At 45.6% G+C, this 15,390-nt stretch overlaps 2 long non-coding RNA genes across 2 annotated transcripts in view; one reads left to right on the top strand and one right to left on the bottom strand.

Annotated features, from left to right (window-relative positions):
- Positions 1–15,390, bottom strand: part of LOC310845116 — a 579,409-nt gene that overhangs the window by 365,345 nt on the left and 198,674 nt on the right. The window lies entirely within an intron of this gene.
- Positions 1,690–11,844, top strand: LOC310844773. The gene is made up of 3 exons (XR_014564316.1): positions 1,690–2,991; positions 10,276–10,686; positions 11,756–11,844. It is a non-coding gene; the product is annotated as an uncharacterized lncRNA (long non-coding RNA).

The raw sequence follows: 15,390 nt of genomic DNA, 5'->3' as shown, positions 1-15,390 counted from the left end.
GACCCCTGCTTTGGATGAAATGCAGTTAAAGGCACAGCCTGCTAAGTGATGCAATGGTTGCATGGGTAGGCAAACCTAGTCCCAGGAGCCAAATCCAGCCCAGTCGCCCTCTAAATCCAGCCCATGGACGGTCCGGGAATCAGTGTGTTTTTACATGAGTAGAATGCGTGCTTTTATTTAAAATGCATCTCTGGGTTATTTGTGGGGCATAGGAATTTGTTCAGGTTTTTTTTCCCAAATATAGTCCGGCCTCCCACAAGCTCTGAGGGACAGGCCTCCTGCTGAAAAAGTTTGCTGACCCCTGAGTTAGAGTGTTGGACTAGGACCTGGGAGAGCAGGGTTCGAATCCCCACTCAGCTATGAAGCTCTCTGGGTGACTTTTGGCCAGTCACCATCTCTTAGCCTAACCTACCTGACAGGGTTGTTGTGAGGATGAAATGGGGACAAGAAGAACCATGCACACCATCTTGAGATCCTTGGAAGGTGTTGTGTGCGTGTGTCTGTGTTTCTGAGTAGACATTGGTAGACTGTTAGGCTTCTACAAAATTATTGAATCATAGAGTTGTAAGGGACCACAAGGGCCATCTAGTCCAACCCCCTGCAAGGCAAGAAGGTTTTGCCCAACATGGGGCTCGAACCCACAGCCCTAAGATTAATAGTCTTGTGCTCTATCAACTTTAGTATTGGGTATATATTTATATTCAGTTCAAGACAATTATCAACATATCCCTTTGGGTTTTACAAAACTATGGGGAGCAGAAGAGTCTTCTAACCATTAAATTATTTTGAATCAGTGCCCAATAGACTGTTTGCTTTCTTACTGAGTCTCATTTGAACAGTTAGGCTGATATGTTTGTTTTCCAACTGTGGTTGTGAAATTAAGTTTAAGTGGATTTGTTATATAAACTCTGTATATTCCAACTATGTTTCTCGCCGTTATAAAATAAATGATGCAATTCTCAATTCCTTTGTTGCACAATACACATAATATCTAAACAGCAGTTGTACTTTGGAAGGCTGTGAAAGTGCATTTGACTCATTCTCCAAATACTGTCTTGGTGATTTTGTATATTTTGGCCAACAGTGAATTTTATTTATTTATTTAAATATGGTTACTAACAACAGTACAGGTTGCTTCCATGTACATTAATTACATTAAGAAAGCTGATTGTTCATTTCTGTCTGGTAAGACACCCAAAGAACCCAATTTTAATATATCCTACAAATATATATATTGGTTTTATTCCAGTGTGGCTTCTCCAAAAGAATCTTGGGTATGGTGAAGGCGCTGTTATTTTTTTTATGGATTTCCCACAGTCAACCGTGGAGAGGGAATGACTATTAAATCCAGTTTAATTTTGCAGGTTTGATGCCCTCAGTGCCCAGATACTTTACCTGGAGCCAATATTAGTGTAATAAATTTTTTTTAAAAAAAATATTTTTAAAAATCAGAATTTGTATACCACTTAATTGTAAAAACTTCTAAGCCATTTACATTTTTTAAAATATACATTAAAATGATTGATAAAAAACAGAAGTTAAAAACAAGTTGACCTAATATCTTCCCAAGATATTAAAAACCCCAGCAGTTAAAAGCTATGCATTAAAATGTAAAATTACATATTAAAATACATGTTAGCTTTTGCCTAAGCAAAAAAGAAAAGAAAAAGGTTTTAGTAGGTGCCAAAAACAGTACAGCAAAGATGCCTGCCTAATGCCAAAGTATAGGTGCTGCCATGCTGAAAATACTGATTCCATACAAGTGCAGAAGAAACATTATGTGGCACTTGTAAAAGTGCCAGTTCATCAGATCAGAGGGATCGAGTAGGCATCTCTCTCCCTCTGCTTCTGAGGAGTCAGTATGAAGACCATTCCATTGTGGGGTCACAAACCATTTTGGTCCCAAGAGCACATTTCCAAACTGGAGAAACTGCACATCCACTGCAACCACACAGATACCACAACTGCATATGATTGGCTGTGAAGCTTAATCATGGCCTGAAAAGTCAGAGCTGAAGGGGGGGGAGGGGTAATCCTTCCCTCCCCAGTTGTGACCATCCTGGAATTCCTTCTCTTCTATTCTGGTTAGGCTTGAAATAAGCACTGTATGTCTCATTAAGGAGTAGCAGACATTTTAGACAGTGGGTTGCATCTGGGGAAGGAAGAGTTATGGGCGTGGGGGGGGGGAGGGTTAACTCTCTGCTCCCCAGCTATGAGTCGTCCCCCCACCAAATCACTATTCATATATTTGTATCAGAGATGCAGATCAAGTCTGTTCAGATTGGAATTCACATGGATGGAAGGTGAAGGACCCTGTGTGAGAAGCAGGAAAGCGAAGACCTCCCAGAGTGGGAGGCTGGGAGAAGAAAGGGAAGCTTCCAGGTGAGCCAGTGGTGTAGCATGAGTTGCCAGGACCCAAGGCAAGGAAAGTTTGGCACTCCCTAATCAACGGCTCCATGAGTTCCTGCTGCTGCTGTCTGACGGACCTGCAGAGCAGTGCTGGAACATGTGTGCAGGCCTCCTCAGGCAGGGGCACTGCCATCACTGTGAGTCTTGCTGTCCGCCCGCCTCCTCTTCCAACAGGGATGCCACCTGGCCAAGGGATGCAAGGGCCCATCCTCTCCTAGCTCCTGTTCAGCATGAGGCGGGCCGGAACAGGGAGCCCCTTGAAACGGCGGAACGGCAGTCTCTCTCTCCCTTGCACCGCTGCGCCAGGCCTCTGTTTCCCTTTCCCTCAGGTGAAATCCCCAATGGAGAATGAATCACGAGCGACGGTGGGTTTTTCTTTTGGGAAAACAGGTTGCAAACAATCTTTATTATAACAGATGTAAACAAGGTGTTTTGGTTCTTCTTCTTCCACAGAAATGTAACAAACAGTGCTGTTGCTTTTTATTAAAACGTATACTGTTCCAAGTTATAGGCTGTATGCTGTTCAGTCTTTAGGTTACTTTCTTTTACACATCTTCCATAGATCAGACTTCTCCGCTCACAGTTCAGAAACTTGGGATTTTAACAAGACTGTTTCCCTTACAGACCCCCAAATCCTCCTTGGCCTCAGAATCACTACCACCCTTTCTTGTCAGAGTATTCCCTCAGAGGACCCTTTTCCCTGCAAACACCATGTAGAACTGTGTATTTTCTGTTTTACCCGTGTTCTGCGATTCAGAAGCTTTGTCACGGTCCGGTTTACTGGAGGTCAAAGTCCTAGCAGAGGACGTCGGGACTGCGGGCAAGATGGCAGGGGGGGAGCAGGAACGAGAGTCAGGAAGTCAGGAGTCAGGAAGCCAAGGGTCCGAGGATCAGGAAGCAAGGAGCCAAGAAGCCAAACACAGCAAGGCAGGGAACGTGTTGTTGAGGCAAAGAGCCAAAGGGAAATGCTCACCTTATATCCCTTCCCGGCTCTTGCCACCAGGTCCTGCGAGTTACCAATCGGCCTCACCTGTGCGGCCATGCCTTGCCTCTTGAGAACAAACTTAGGAAAGCCCCAGTCCTGCGAAGCTCTACCGGTCACAGGGCTGTCGGGATCTTCGTTTGGCCAAGCTGATAAAGGTCATCTTCCTCCGGAATCGCCCTCCCGACAAATAATTAACGACCTGAGCCTTTGATGAGGCTTCCAGGCACGTTCTGATTCAGCAGAGTCAAAGCAGCACGTGGAAGTGATGAGATTTATGGCTACATCGCTATGCTTTATTTCTTACTACGCAGACAGCAAAGAAATGTACATCCTCTCTCTATGAAAGCAGAGAGCAACTGAAACAAAGGAACAAAGGAACAGAGAAACCAGTACGTCACATCCATCTCCCTTCTCCCGTGAGACTTCAAATAGCGTGGACTGGAATGTAAACAGAGCCTTGTGACTCTAAGCAGCTGCTCAGTGGCAAGCAGTAACTAACAAGGGCCTGGCTCCTGCACATACTCCTGACAACCTTAGAGCATATACTGAGAGTTCTCGGCTCTCCTCAGCTCTACCACCTGTCAGAACAAACTCTCCTGACAGAATCCGACTCCCAGACCCAATAATCTGTCATGAGACAAAGGTTCTTGAGAGCAGAAGCAGTAAGGCCTACAAGGCCTACACAATCATTCAAGCCTGCTAACTGTTAACAGAAAAATGCTAAGTCACTGTGATTCGTGACTCATCTTGAGGGATGACTTGTTCTCCCTATAAAAGTAGCCAGTCTCTGTGCGTGTCTGTGTATGTATCTCAGCCCGTGTGTGTGTTGTGTTGTGCCAACAAAAATTGTGCCAGGACTCTAGTACAGTGGTATCTCAGGATGCAAACAGGATCTGTTCCGGACGCGATGGAGCGTCTGCATGTGCATGGGTCGCGTTTTGCTTCCACGTATGTGCGTGATGTCATTTTGAGCGTCTGAGCATGCGCGAGCGGCAGAACCTGGAAGTAACGGACTCTGTTATTTCCGGGTTGCCGTGGAGCGCAACCCGAAAGCACTCTACCTGAAGCACATTCAACCCGAGATATGACTGTACAGTGGTACCTCGGGTTAAGAACTTAATTCATTCCAGAGGTCCGTTCTTAACCTGAAACGGTTCTTAACCTGTGGTGTGCTTTCGCTAATGGAGCTTCCCGCTGACGCTGCACTGCTGGTGCACGATTTCCATGCTTATTCTGGGGCAAAGATCTTAACCTGGAGCGACCACTTTAGCGGAGTTTGTAACCTGAAGCATCTGTAACCCAAAGCATCTGTAACCCAAGGTGTTGTAACTTGGGGTTTGTGATTTCAGCTCTCTTGACATAATATGCTGGAGACAGTTCTCTAGTAACACTTCTTTATTAAAGCAAACAAGACTGGGGCCTGAGGAGGGGAGAGCTACATTTATAGGGAGAGGGAACTAACTAGAAAGGATACATTTTGGAGGGAACAATCTCAGGCAATCACAGTCCTGCCTTTTGGAGGAAACCAATAAGACAGAGGATCCAAATACAGCAGCTTAAATGAACCAATTGTAGCTGTACCCTCTGGAACCAAAAGGCAGTTACTTTACCCTAATGCAATACAGACAATAATAATACAGATATAAAATCCTTTGACTCAATACACAACACCCCTCCCCCCCTAGTGAGCACAGCAGACGTAATCTCTCAGGTACTGTGGGGTCCTACAACTTCTACTTGATCTCCTGACAACAGGTGTTGCCGGTTCTGGATTGGGTGTCACCTGTGGTAGGGGGGCTGCTATAGGGGTTTCGTCAGGAACAGATGGAGTCCCAGACATCTCAGGGTCCCCTACCTGTACCTCGTCATCCTGAGGACCAGCAGACCCTGGTTCATTTGCTGAGGCCCCTGGTGACTGCACCTCTGGGCCATTTTCACCCTGGTCTTGCAGCTCTGCATCGTTAGCCAGGGATGAATTATCAGACTCCTCTCTGCTGAGCGCCCGGCGCCTCAGCTGATCTATATGTCTCTTCCAAACTTGCCCATTTTCCAAGGTCACATAATAGGACACAGGTCCACTAGTCCGGGTGACCACACCAGCCACCCACCGCGAACCTCGTGAATAGTTCCTCACCCAGACCAGATCTTCAGGGGCGAGATACCTTGTTGTGTCAGTCTCAGCCTGGGGGGTTGCTCTTGAATTACGGTTTGGCATTTTATCCTGGTGGACATAATCCAGCACTGTTACCAGTCTTCTACCCAAGAGCAGCTCAGCTGGCGACTTGCCCGTTGCAGTACACGGCGTCGCATGCTGCAAAAATAACATTCGCGCGATGCGAGCTGACCAGTTACCCTCCATTAAGCGCGCAATGGATTCTTTGGCTGTTCTTACCATGCGCTCCGCCTGCCCATTGGAGGATGGGTGAAAGGGCGCGGATGTGACCCCTCTTATGAAGTTATCAGCCAAGAATGCCCTGAATTCTTGGGATACAAAAGCTGCCCCATTATCTGATACAATGGTCTCAGGTACCCCGTGGGTTGCAAACAGCTGCCTCAACACCTTGATTACGGCAGCTGATGCCATGCTAGGGACCATCGCCACTTCTAACCATTTGGAATATGCATCGACGATAACCAAAAAGACCTTCCCCTGGAATGGCCCAGCAAAATCTAAGTGCAGCCGGCTCCAGGGAGATCTGGACTGCTCCCACCAGTGAACTGGTGCTCTGGCCACTTCTGGCTGCACCTCTTGGCATGCCTTGCATGTTCGTACCCATTGTTCTATGTTCTGGTCCATTCCAGGCCACCACACATAACATCGGGCTAGCGACTTCATCCTGACCATTCCCAGGTGTCCCATGTGAAGCGTCTCAAGAACCCTGTTTCTCAGTGGTGCTGGGATGATCACCCTATCTCCCCACAGGAGACAACCCTTATGCATGGACAACTCGTGCTGCCTTGTCGCATAAGGCCTGAATTTGTCTTCATGCGGACCACCTGGCCACCCCCTCCCCACCCAAGTGAGCACACGGGAGAGAACAGCATCTTTCCTCGTTTTCTCAGCTATATCAGTAGCCGTTACAGGAGCGCCCGGAAGTGCTTCCAGCATCATTATGTGCTCCGCTGGAGCAGGATCCTCATTGCTCCCGCCAGGAAGGGGCAATCGACTCAGTGCATCAGCGTGGCACACCCGCTTCCCTGGCACATGGGTCAAGGTGTACTGGAACCCGTTCAGGAATATAGACCAGCGCAACATTCTGGGGGAGAGAATTTGTGGCGTTTGTTTGTTCGGGTTGAACAACCCTAACAGTGGTTTGTGGTCCGTTTCAATGGAGAAATGGCGACCGTACACATAATCATGGAACTTTTTGAGTCCTGCCACAATTGCAAGCGCCTCTTTGTCAATTTGAGCATAGTTGCGCTCCGTGGCCGACAACGTACGGGAATAGAAAGAGATGGGCTTTTCCGACCCATCCGGTTCCCTATGACTCAGCACCACCCCAGACCGTATTGAGAGGCATCACATGCCAGGACCAGAGGCTTCGACTCATCATAATGAGCAAGGACGCTCCTGCTACTCAGCATTCCTCGCAAGGAGTCAAAAGCCTTCTGCTGCTCCTGCCCCCATCACCACACATTCTTTTTCTGCAACAGTCTATGTAATGGTTCAGCTACCGAAGCTTTCTGGGGTAAGAATGAATGATAAAAGTTAATAAGTCCCAGGAATGACTGCAACTCCGTCTTGTTCTGTGGTCGTGGTGCCTCGATGATGGCCTTAACCTTAGCATCTGTGGGGTGGATGCCTGATGCATCAATTTTAAACCCCAAGAAATCCACAGTTGGCACCCCAAAACTGCATTTTTCCTTTTTTAGTTGCAATCCCACCTCCTTGAACTTGAGCAACACTGCACGGACACGCGCAACCAGTTCCTGTGGGTCTTTTCCAGCAATCAAAATGTCATCAAAAAATGGCAAGACCCCCGGCAGACCTCTTAACAGGCGTTCCATGAGCCCTTGAAAAATCCCTGGGGCCACACAAACTCCAAATTGTAATCTGTTAACTCTGAACGCCCCTTTATGTGTGACAATAGTCTGTGCTTCCGCTGATTGTGGGGTTACTGGCAGCTGTTGGTAAGCTTGTGCCAGGTCAATTTTGGCGAACACCTTGCCCCCAGCCAGTTTAGCCAACAGATGTGATACGACTGGAATGGGGTATGAGTTTCCCCTGAGTGCCTTATTGATAGTACATTTGTAATCAGCACAGATCCTGACTTCCCCATTTGCTTTAAGGGGCATGACGATTGGAGTCCCCCACTTAGCGGAGTCCACGGGTGAGAGAACTCCCTGCTTGACCAATTTATCCAGCTCTGCTTCGATCTTGGGTTGCAGTGCAAATGGCACTCGCCTTGGTTTGAGTCGGATTGGGGCCACCCCAGGGTCCAATTCGAAGTCAACTGGGGGCCCTTTATAACAACCCAGTTTTCCATTAAAGAGACCAGCAAATTCTTTGCATAATGCCTCACTCATCTCAGGGCAGGTTTGGATTGAATTAAGCCCTGATATACTCAGTCCCAGGGCGGGGAACCAGTCAGTGCCCAGGAGACTGGGGCGACTGCCCTTCGCAATCACCAGTTTGAGTACCGCCTGTTTGTCCCGGAACTGTACTCTCACGGCACACATTCCCATGACATGGATGCGGCCCGCTGAGTATGACTGCAAAGTTGCCGGGAAGGGCTCCAGAGGGGGCAACTTACCCCTGGGGAAGAATGTCCTCGCGGTCTGGTCCGACACGATAGTGAATCCAGATCCGGAGTCCACCTCCATGTCGCACAGCTGACCCTCAATCTTCACCTTGACGTGTGCCTTGCCTTGCGCTGGAAACTGCATGACCCTCCCGTTGATCTCCGTTACGTAGTGGCAGTCCTGTGGAACATGGGTTGCTGTGGGTGGTCTGCGATGCTCCAGTCTAGATGCTCCTGTCACTCCCAACGCCGCCGATCTACAGACCCTGGCGATGTGACCTGTCTTTCCGCACGTCCGGCACATAGCATCCCGGAAACGACAACTCTTCCGCTCATGGTTTCCGCCACAACCAGGGCACCTGCCTCGGTGATCTTTGTGCACTGTGCAGGCCTGACGCACTGACTCGACCCCACGGACTGGGCTCTGGCTCGGAGTAGCCTCTAGCTCATCCATGGCATGCGCAACTTCTATCTGTGGCTTAGGGGCCCTGCGACTGGCATCAAGCTCCTCTCTTTCATAATTCTCCGTGGCGGTGGCCTCCTTCAAGGCTGAAGCAAGGGTAACCTCTTCTTTAGCCACGATGCGTCTTCTGGCTTTCTTGCTGCTCAGACCACCGATAAAACGATCCAGGAGAGTCTCTTCCAGATCTTGGAAGTCGCAGTGCTGAGCGAGCTTCCGCAGTTCAGCTAGAAATGCAGATACAGACTCCCCAGCACGCTGCTGCCTCTTATGAAACTCCATCCGCCGGGCCATCTTGGTCTCAGTAGGCGCCAAATGGCTTGTTAGGCAGGCAAGAATATCTTTAAGAGATGTCTCACTTAGCTTCGCTGGAGCAAGCAATGCCTTGGCCAGCGTGAAGATCTCAGGCCCACAGTAGCTCAGGAATGTGGCCCTTCTTTTGCTGGCATCAGTGATCCCTTGAGCCTCTGCGAAGAACTCGAAGCGTTCGACGTAGTCTTCCCACGTGTGGGGCTCTGATGGCTGGAAGGGCTCCAATACCCTTGGACTCTCCATTGTCCTGTGGGCAGGGTCGTCTTCTCAGCTGGCCAGTGAGTCTTGTTTTAGCTACAATCCGGACTCTGAGGCAGGGCTGCATTTAACCGCTCCTCAGCATTCCGGATCCCATCCTCGTCGCCAGTTGTTGTAATGTGGGGTTTGTGATTTCAGCTCTCTTGACATAATATGCTGGAGACAGTTCTCTAGTAACACTTCTTTATTAAAGCAAACAAGACTGGGGCCTGAGGAGGGGAGAGCTACATTTATAGGGAGAGGGAACTAACTAGAAAGGATACATTTTGGAGGGAACAATCTCAGGCAATCACAGTCCTGCCTTTTGGAGGAAACCAATAAGACAGAGGATCCAAATACAGCAGCTTAAATGAACCAATAGTAGCTGTACCCTCTGGAACCAAAAGGCAGTTACTTTACCCTAATGCAATACAGACAATAATAATACAGATATAAAATCCTTTGACTCAATACACAACACAAGGTACCACTGTAAATCAGTAACTAAGACTGTGCCTCCGTGAAGAGTCAGCTAGCTGCTATGAGCACTCTGTGTATGCTCTTTAACTATGCGTTTCAAATTCAAAGTGTTGGTGCTGACCTTTAAAGCCCTAAACAGCCTCGGTCCAGTATATCTGAAGGAGCATCTCCACCCCCATCATTTTGCCCGGACACTGAGGTCCAGTGCCGAGGGCCTTCTGGCGGTTCCCTCGCTGCAAAAAGCCAAGTTACAGGGAACCAGGGCCTTCTCGGTAGTGGCACCCGCCCTGTGGAATGCCCTCCCACCAGATGTCAAAGAGAAAAACAACTACCAGACTTTTAGAAGACATCTGAAGGCAGCCCTGTTTAGGGAAGCTTTTAATGTTTAATAGACTATTGTATTTTAATATTTTGTTGCAAGCCACCCAGAGTGGCTGGAGAAACCCAGCCAGATGGGCGGGGTATAAATAAGTTGTTGTTGTTATTGTTGATATGCTGTTTATGAACAACTTTATTTTCTCAAGTAAAAGTTTTATTCTGTTTATGAAGAAGACTCTGTGTTGATTAATTTACCGCTGCGCAACAGAATCTTGCGCACCTTCTCTCATTCCACTCCATCTGCCTCCCTTGGATCCCTGGCCAATCAGGAGCTGTTGCTAGTTAACTGTTTGCTGGCAGGGAGAAAAACACTTGGTGACTCAACCTGCTCAGTAAACAAACTTTTCTGTCACACCCCTCTGGTCAAGGTGGCAGCTGCAGTGGTGAGCCCCTAAACAAATTGTGCCTTGGGCAGTTGCTCCGGTAGCCCCCGCTCCGAGGCTTTGCCTCTGGTGAGAGCTCGGAAGGTCCACCCATTTCTGTGTGAGACAAGAGTTAAGAGTTACCAGTGAGAGAGGACTTTGCATTTTTCTTTTTTCTCTCTTTTTCTTTTGATTTACATTAGTTTGTCTTTTATTGGAATGTATTATGAAAAGTCTTAATAAAATCTAATTTAAAAAAGAAAAAGAAAGTTTCTCAAGAATCTCTACCTAGAACTATCTGGAACAAGACAATGTGAGACGGTAAATAATGTTACTGGGTTCTTGTTACAGAGAAAGGGCAACTGCCTTGGAAAGGGCAACTACCTTGAAAATGTAACATAAATGTCAGCCTGTACATGAAATTAAATAATGATCCAATACCATTTAGAATGCTAATAACTCTTGTGCTTGGCCCTAATGCATCAGATTAAAAATAATGTCTGCTTTTAATCAATACTGCCTGAAAACTAACAGAACAGCTTTGCTAATGGAAGCATCAATATTATTTCTCAGCACTGGAAATGAAAGCAGGCTCCTGCAAGATTCTCAGGGTCAACGGCCCAAATGTCACAGAGAAAAATCACAGCCAGGGAGCTGATTACGCTGTGCTTATATAAAATGGCCTCTGACATGCCCCAAGTTGGCACACTTAATAAATTCACTCATTTATATCGCAGGAAGTGGTGGATAAATGACAAACCTAATGAACAGCAGTAGTAATATAAAGTAATCAATTTTGGAAATACTTTTTAAAAAAGAAATTGCAACATTTATTGTTTTAAGCCTTGGAGCAAGCTCATGAGATTGATCTTTTATAGTTTATACTTGGTGTGCAGTGTAGTGAGGTCATTTTTCCACCCAGATATAATCCCAAGGCAGCCATACAGATACATGCAGCACTTCCAATTTGTAAGAAGAATGGGATTATGAAGGGGTGCTGAATGTGGCAAAGTGGATGAAGGTAAGCTCCATGAACAATTGTCCCATACACCCATTTCACTTGGGGAAAACTAAGACACACAGTATTGTAGAGTTTTTAAAAACCCATCTTGTTTTTATTCTATCATAAGGAGCATAAGTATTGTAAATTATATGCACTTTTTTCACTTCCCAAATATTGCAGGGAAATATTGCTTGTCTGCAAACCTCCTGGATTGTAAATGCTTTATTTGTTTTAGCACTATATATTTGATTGTTGTAACCTGACCTGGGAGCTTATGGTAATGGGTGAATAAGGAATCTAATAAATACTGGTACATACATGCATGCATGTATGCAAGGTACCGGTAAGTAGGATAATGTTCATTTTATGCCACATTTTGAATCATAGCTGTCAAGTCGCTGACAAAGAACTGAAATATGGAAAAGCCAACCAAGATAAGAACAATTTTGATACAAAATGCTATAATTTATTTACAGTACTGCTATTTATTTATTTACATTGATGTAATTAAGAAAATATTAGGTAAAGATTTACTTGATTTTTTTAGAGTAAAATGATATTTTAGGATGTACCGGTACTTTTGGTGATAGAGTACATATGGAACAATAAGATTACTATTTAATAAGTTTATTTCTGTTTTTGTTGGTGCTGGACTTCACTCAACCTCAATATTTATTAACCATTTACTGTACAGGAATGCATTTAATACATATACCAGACTGGTGCGGTGGATGTAGGACCTGGGGGAGCAGAGCTCAGATCCCCCCTCAACCACATAATTCACAAGCTGACCTTGCACCTAGTGACAGTATCTCAGCCTTGTGAGGATATAATGGGGAGACCATATGCCTCACCTTCAGCTCACTGTAAGAAGGTGAGATTTAAAAGGGGGGGGGAACTATATAATATGAAGGGAACAGTCCCAGACTCCAAAAAACAGGAGCTGGGAGGCCATTGGGTACTGCAGACCACTCTTTCCCTAGTTGGTTTTGGGGGCATCTGTTCTCTTTTACTGTGAATAAGCCCATTTTTGCTGGGCTTCTCTGCTCTGCCTTGGTTTCTGTTCTCCCCACCCCCTTCCCCAGTACAGCTTCTCAACAGTTAGGTTTCAATCATTGATAGCTGAAGTTGAAACGTCAGCATGCCGGTTGAGGAGTTGTCTGGTGGAAGGGATGGGATGGTGTGCAACAATAGGATGGAATCTGTGGTACAAGAAACCCAGTCGCTTCCTGGAACAAAATCATTTTGTAACAGATATGAGGTTTGGGGCTCTGGGAAAGTTGCAAACAGATCTTGTTAAGAAAATAAATGGAATAGTTATGGAGGCTGAAGCCTATACCCTCCTGTTCTTCTTGGGTTTATTTAGGAGTTGAAGAATTTCTTCCTCTCTTGTAGGGTTTAAGATTTGGAGACATTCCCTTGGGCTTTTTTGCATTGTTGTGTTTTATAAGTTAAAAACCTTAATTTCTTATCACATATAAACAACGCCTAGCCACTGTAATGTGTTTTAATCAGTATTGCGTTTTGACCTTTGTACCATAATGGAACAGGGAAGTTTTCCATCTGGTCTGGTGAAAATTAGCTTAACTGTATTGTGGAACTTTGACAGCTATGAATTACAATTCTCAGTATGCAAAGTAAGCATAATAGGCACATATTCAATTGGTGAGTGCAGGTTTAGAATAATTTGGATAATGTGGTTGGATGGGGTTAAGACTATTGGGTGGTGGGGAGCAGGAGTGAATTTATGGCTGGGTGCCAGTCAATCTGCTTCAGTCCATGTTGATTAGTGATTGGTGTCTGTGGTAGACAGCCAGAAGAAGGGAAGACAACAGAAGAAGAGGATCTAGGAAGACAAAACAAAAAGAAAACAGAAAGGCAGAGTGGTACAATCCTCCTTCAATCATCAGAACACTATATCTGAAGCCTCAACCCTCAGCTCTCCAAAGGCAAAGACATCCTCTTTTTTAAAGTTTAAGAATAGCAGACGAAGGCCAGGAGCCTACTTAATATGAATTGTTTTCCCATATAAAATATATGTGCATATATTTATTTGCCAGAGCAACAGGTGAGGTGGTAAAGGTTCAAGACCCGTTATCTCTTGGTAGGGGTCTGAAGAGCCCTGTGACATGGAATAAGCCAGCTTCTTACATTCTTGTGTCAGGGCAAGGCACCATGATCTGATTATTATAAAGGCAGTACAGTGGTACCTCGGGTTAAGTACTTAATTCGTTCCGGAGGTCCGTTCTTAACCTGAAACCATTCTTAACCTGAAGCACCACTTTAGCTAATGGGGCCTCCTGCTGCTTATTGTTGGTTGATTGTTTGTTGTTGTTAAATTGCTTTGAGGTGTTTTAGGAAGTAGTTCATCAATGGAATTGATTGAATAAAAATAATTGGAACCTCATGCTGACTGATGTTAGATAGGTGCAGATGAATGGGTGCTAGAGAATAGGCCAATCTATGGGTTTCTCCTTCTGCAACAGGACAAGCCATGACCACACAGAGGCTGCTTGATGCCTGGCTATCCCGTGGTGTGGCTCCTGCACATGTGAGGACAACAAATAGAATCAAGTGGTGTAAATGGGGTACAACATTATACTGCTTAATATTGAAATTTTTGATTGTGTAACCTGACATGGGACCTTATGGTGCTAACCCAGAAATATTACCTCGGGTTAAAAACTTTGCTTCAGAATGAGAACAGAAATCATGCTCCGGCAGCAGCAGGAGGCCCCATTAGCTAAAGTGGTGCTTCAGGTTAAGAATGGTTTCAGGTTAAGAACGGACCTCCGGAACGAATTAAGTACTTAACCCGAGGTACCACTGTACTGCCTTTATAATAATCAGATCATGGTGCCTTGCCCTGACACAAGAATGTAAGAAGCTGGCTTATTCCATGTCACAGGGCTCTTCAGACCCCTACCAAGAGATAACGGGTCTTGAACCTTTACCACCTCACCTGTTGCTCTGGCAAATAAACTGTTTATGCAATCTGAACTCTGGTGAACTGAGTTGGCCTCTTTCTGCAGAGCAACCATAAAGTGTCCCAGTTGTGGCTAGAATGGGCTGAACTTCTGTGATCTGCACTGACAGGAGATTGACTCAAAACACACAGAGCAGCAACAGTTGTTGGCAAGAACACCTGGTGCACTTTGGTTTATGAACTGAACCACGAGTTCAATTAAAAACAAGAAGTTAATGTTCTGTATCAGCATGTACACTAGTGACCATGATTTTGTCCTCTCTAGGGCACATTGTTTCAATGATGGTGTGTCTCATCAATACAAAAGCACTTCCAGGTTTATGTCTCCAAAATCTATCTTGGTGTGTCCTGTCCACATTAGTGGGTAGTGCTAGATGGGATTGTTGGGGGAAAGCAAATAAACTTCCTTCTCCTGAACCTCTAGCTAATGCATGTATTACTTTAAACCACACAAGAGCACTGTTTGTGTAGCAAGCAAGCCAGCATTTGCTCGTAGTCTTTTTCTAAGTTAACTCCACCTGTAAAAGCTGAACCATTTTGTTGTTCTCTCCTGATAAGATGCCTGCTATTGCTCTCTCTTTTTATCTCTACTCATCCTGTAAATAGTTCTTGCCAAGATAATTTTGTTCCTGCATGAATAAAGCAGTAGAAATCCAGAAACTGTGTGTAAACCTCTCAGTCTAATTCACCCAAGCTGCAAGGTCTTCTAACAGGGATGTATTTGTGCTAAGGCTGAGTTCCATTATGGACGTGCCTTCAATTTTATTTCAATTTTATTTCACATTTGTGGGCATCTGAGGTGCAAGAAACCTCCAACCAAGCACTCAGACTATACAAGAAGCTCACCTGCAGGAACCTGGTCCTGAAAGCACCTTAGAAGCAGAACCATTTGCCTCAAGGCTACATTACTGTCAGGCCTGACAATTACCATGTTTAGCAGAAAAAAACCTGAACCCCTGGTTGTCTTACATCACAGACCTTGTGCACAGTAATGCCGTTGTCATTGCCTTAATAATCGATGAAGAAAAAGGATACA

Source organism: Podarcis gaigeae, assembly GCF_964106915.1.
Source record: "Podarcis gaigeae genome assembly, chromosome: 1".
NCBI lineage: Eukaryota > Metazoa > Chordata > Lepidosauria > Squamata > Lacertidae > Podarcis > Podarcis gaigeae.
The sequence above is the reverse complement of the archived record's forward strand: the minus strand, read 5'-3'. Positions and strand labels throughout refer to the sequence as shown.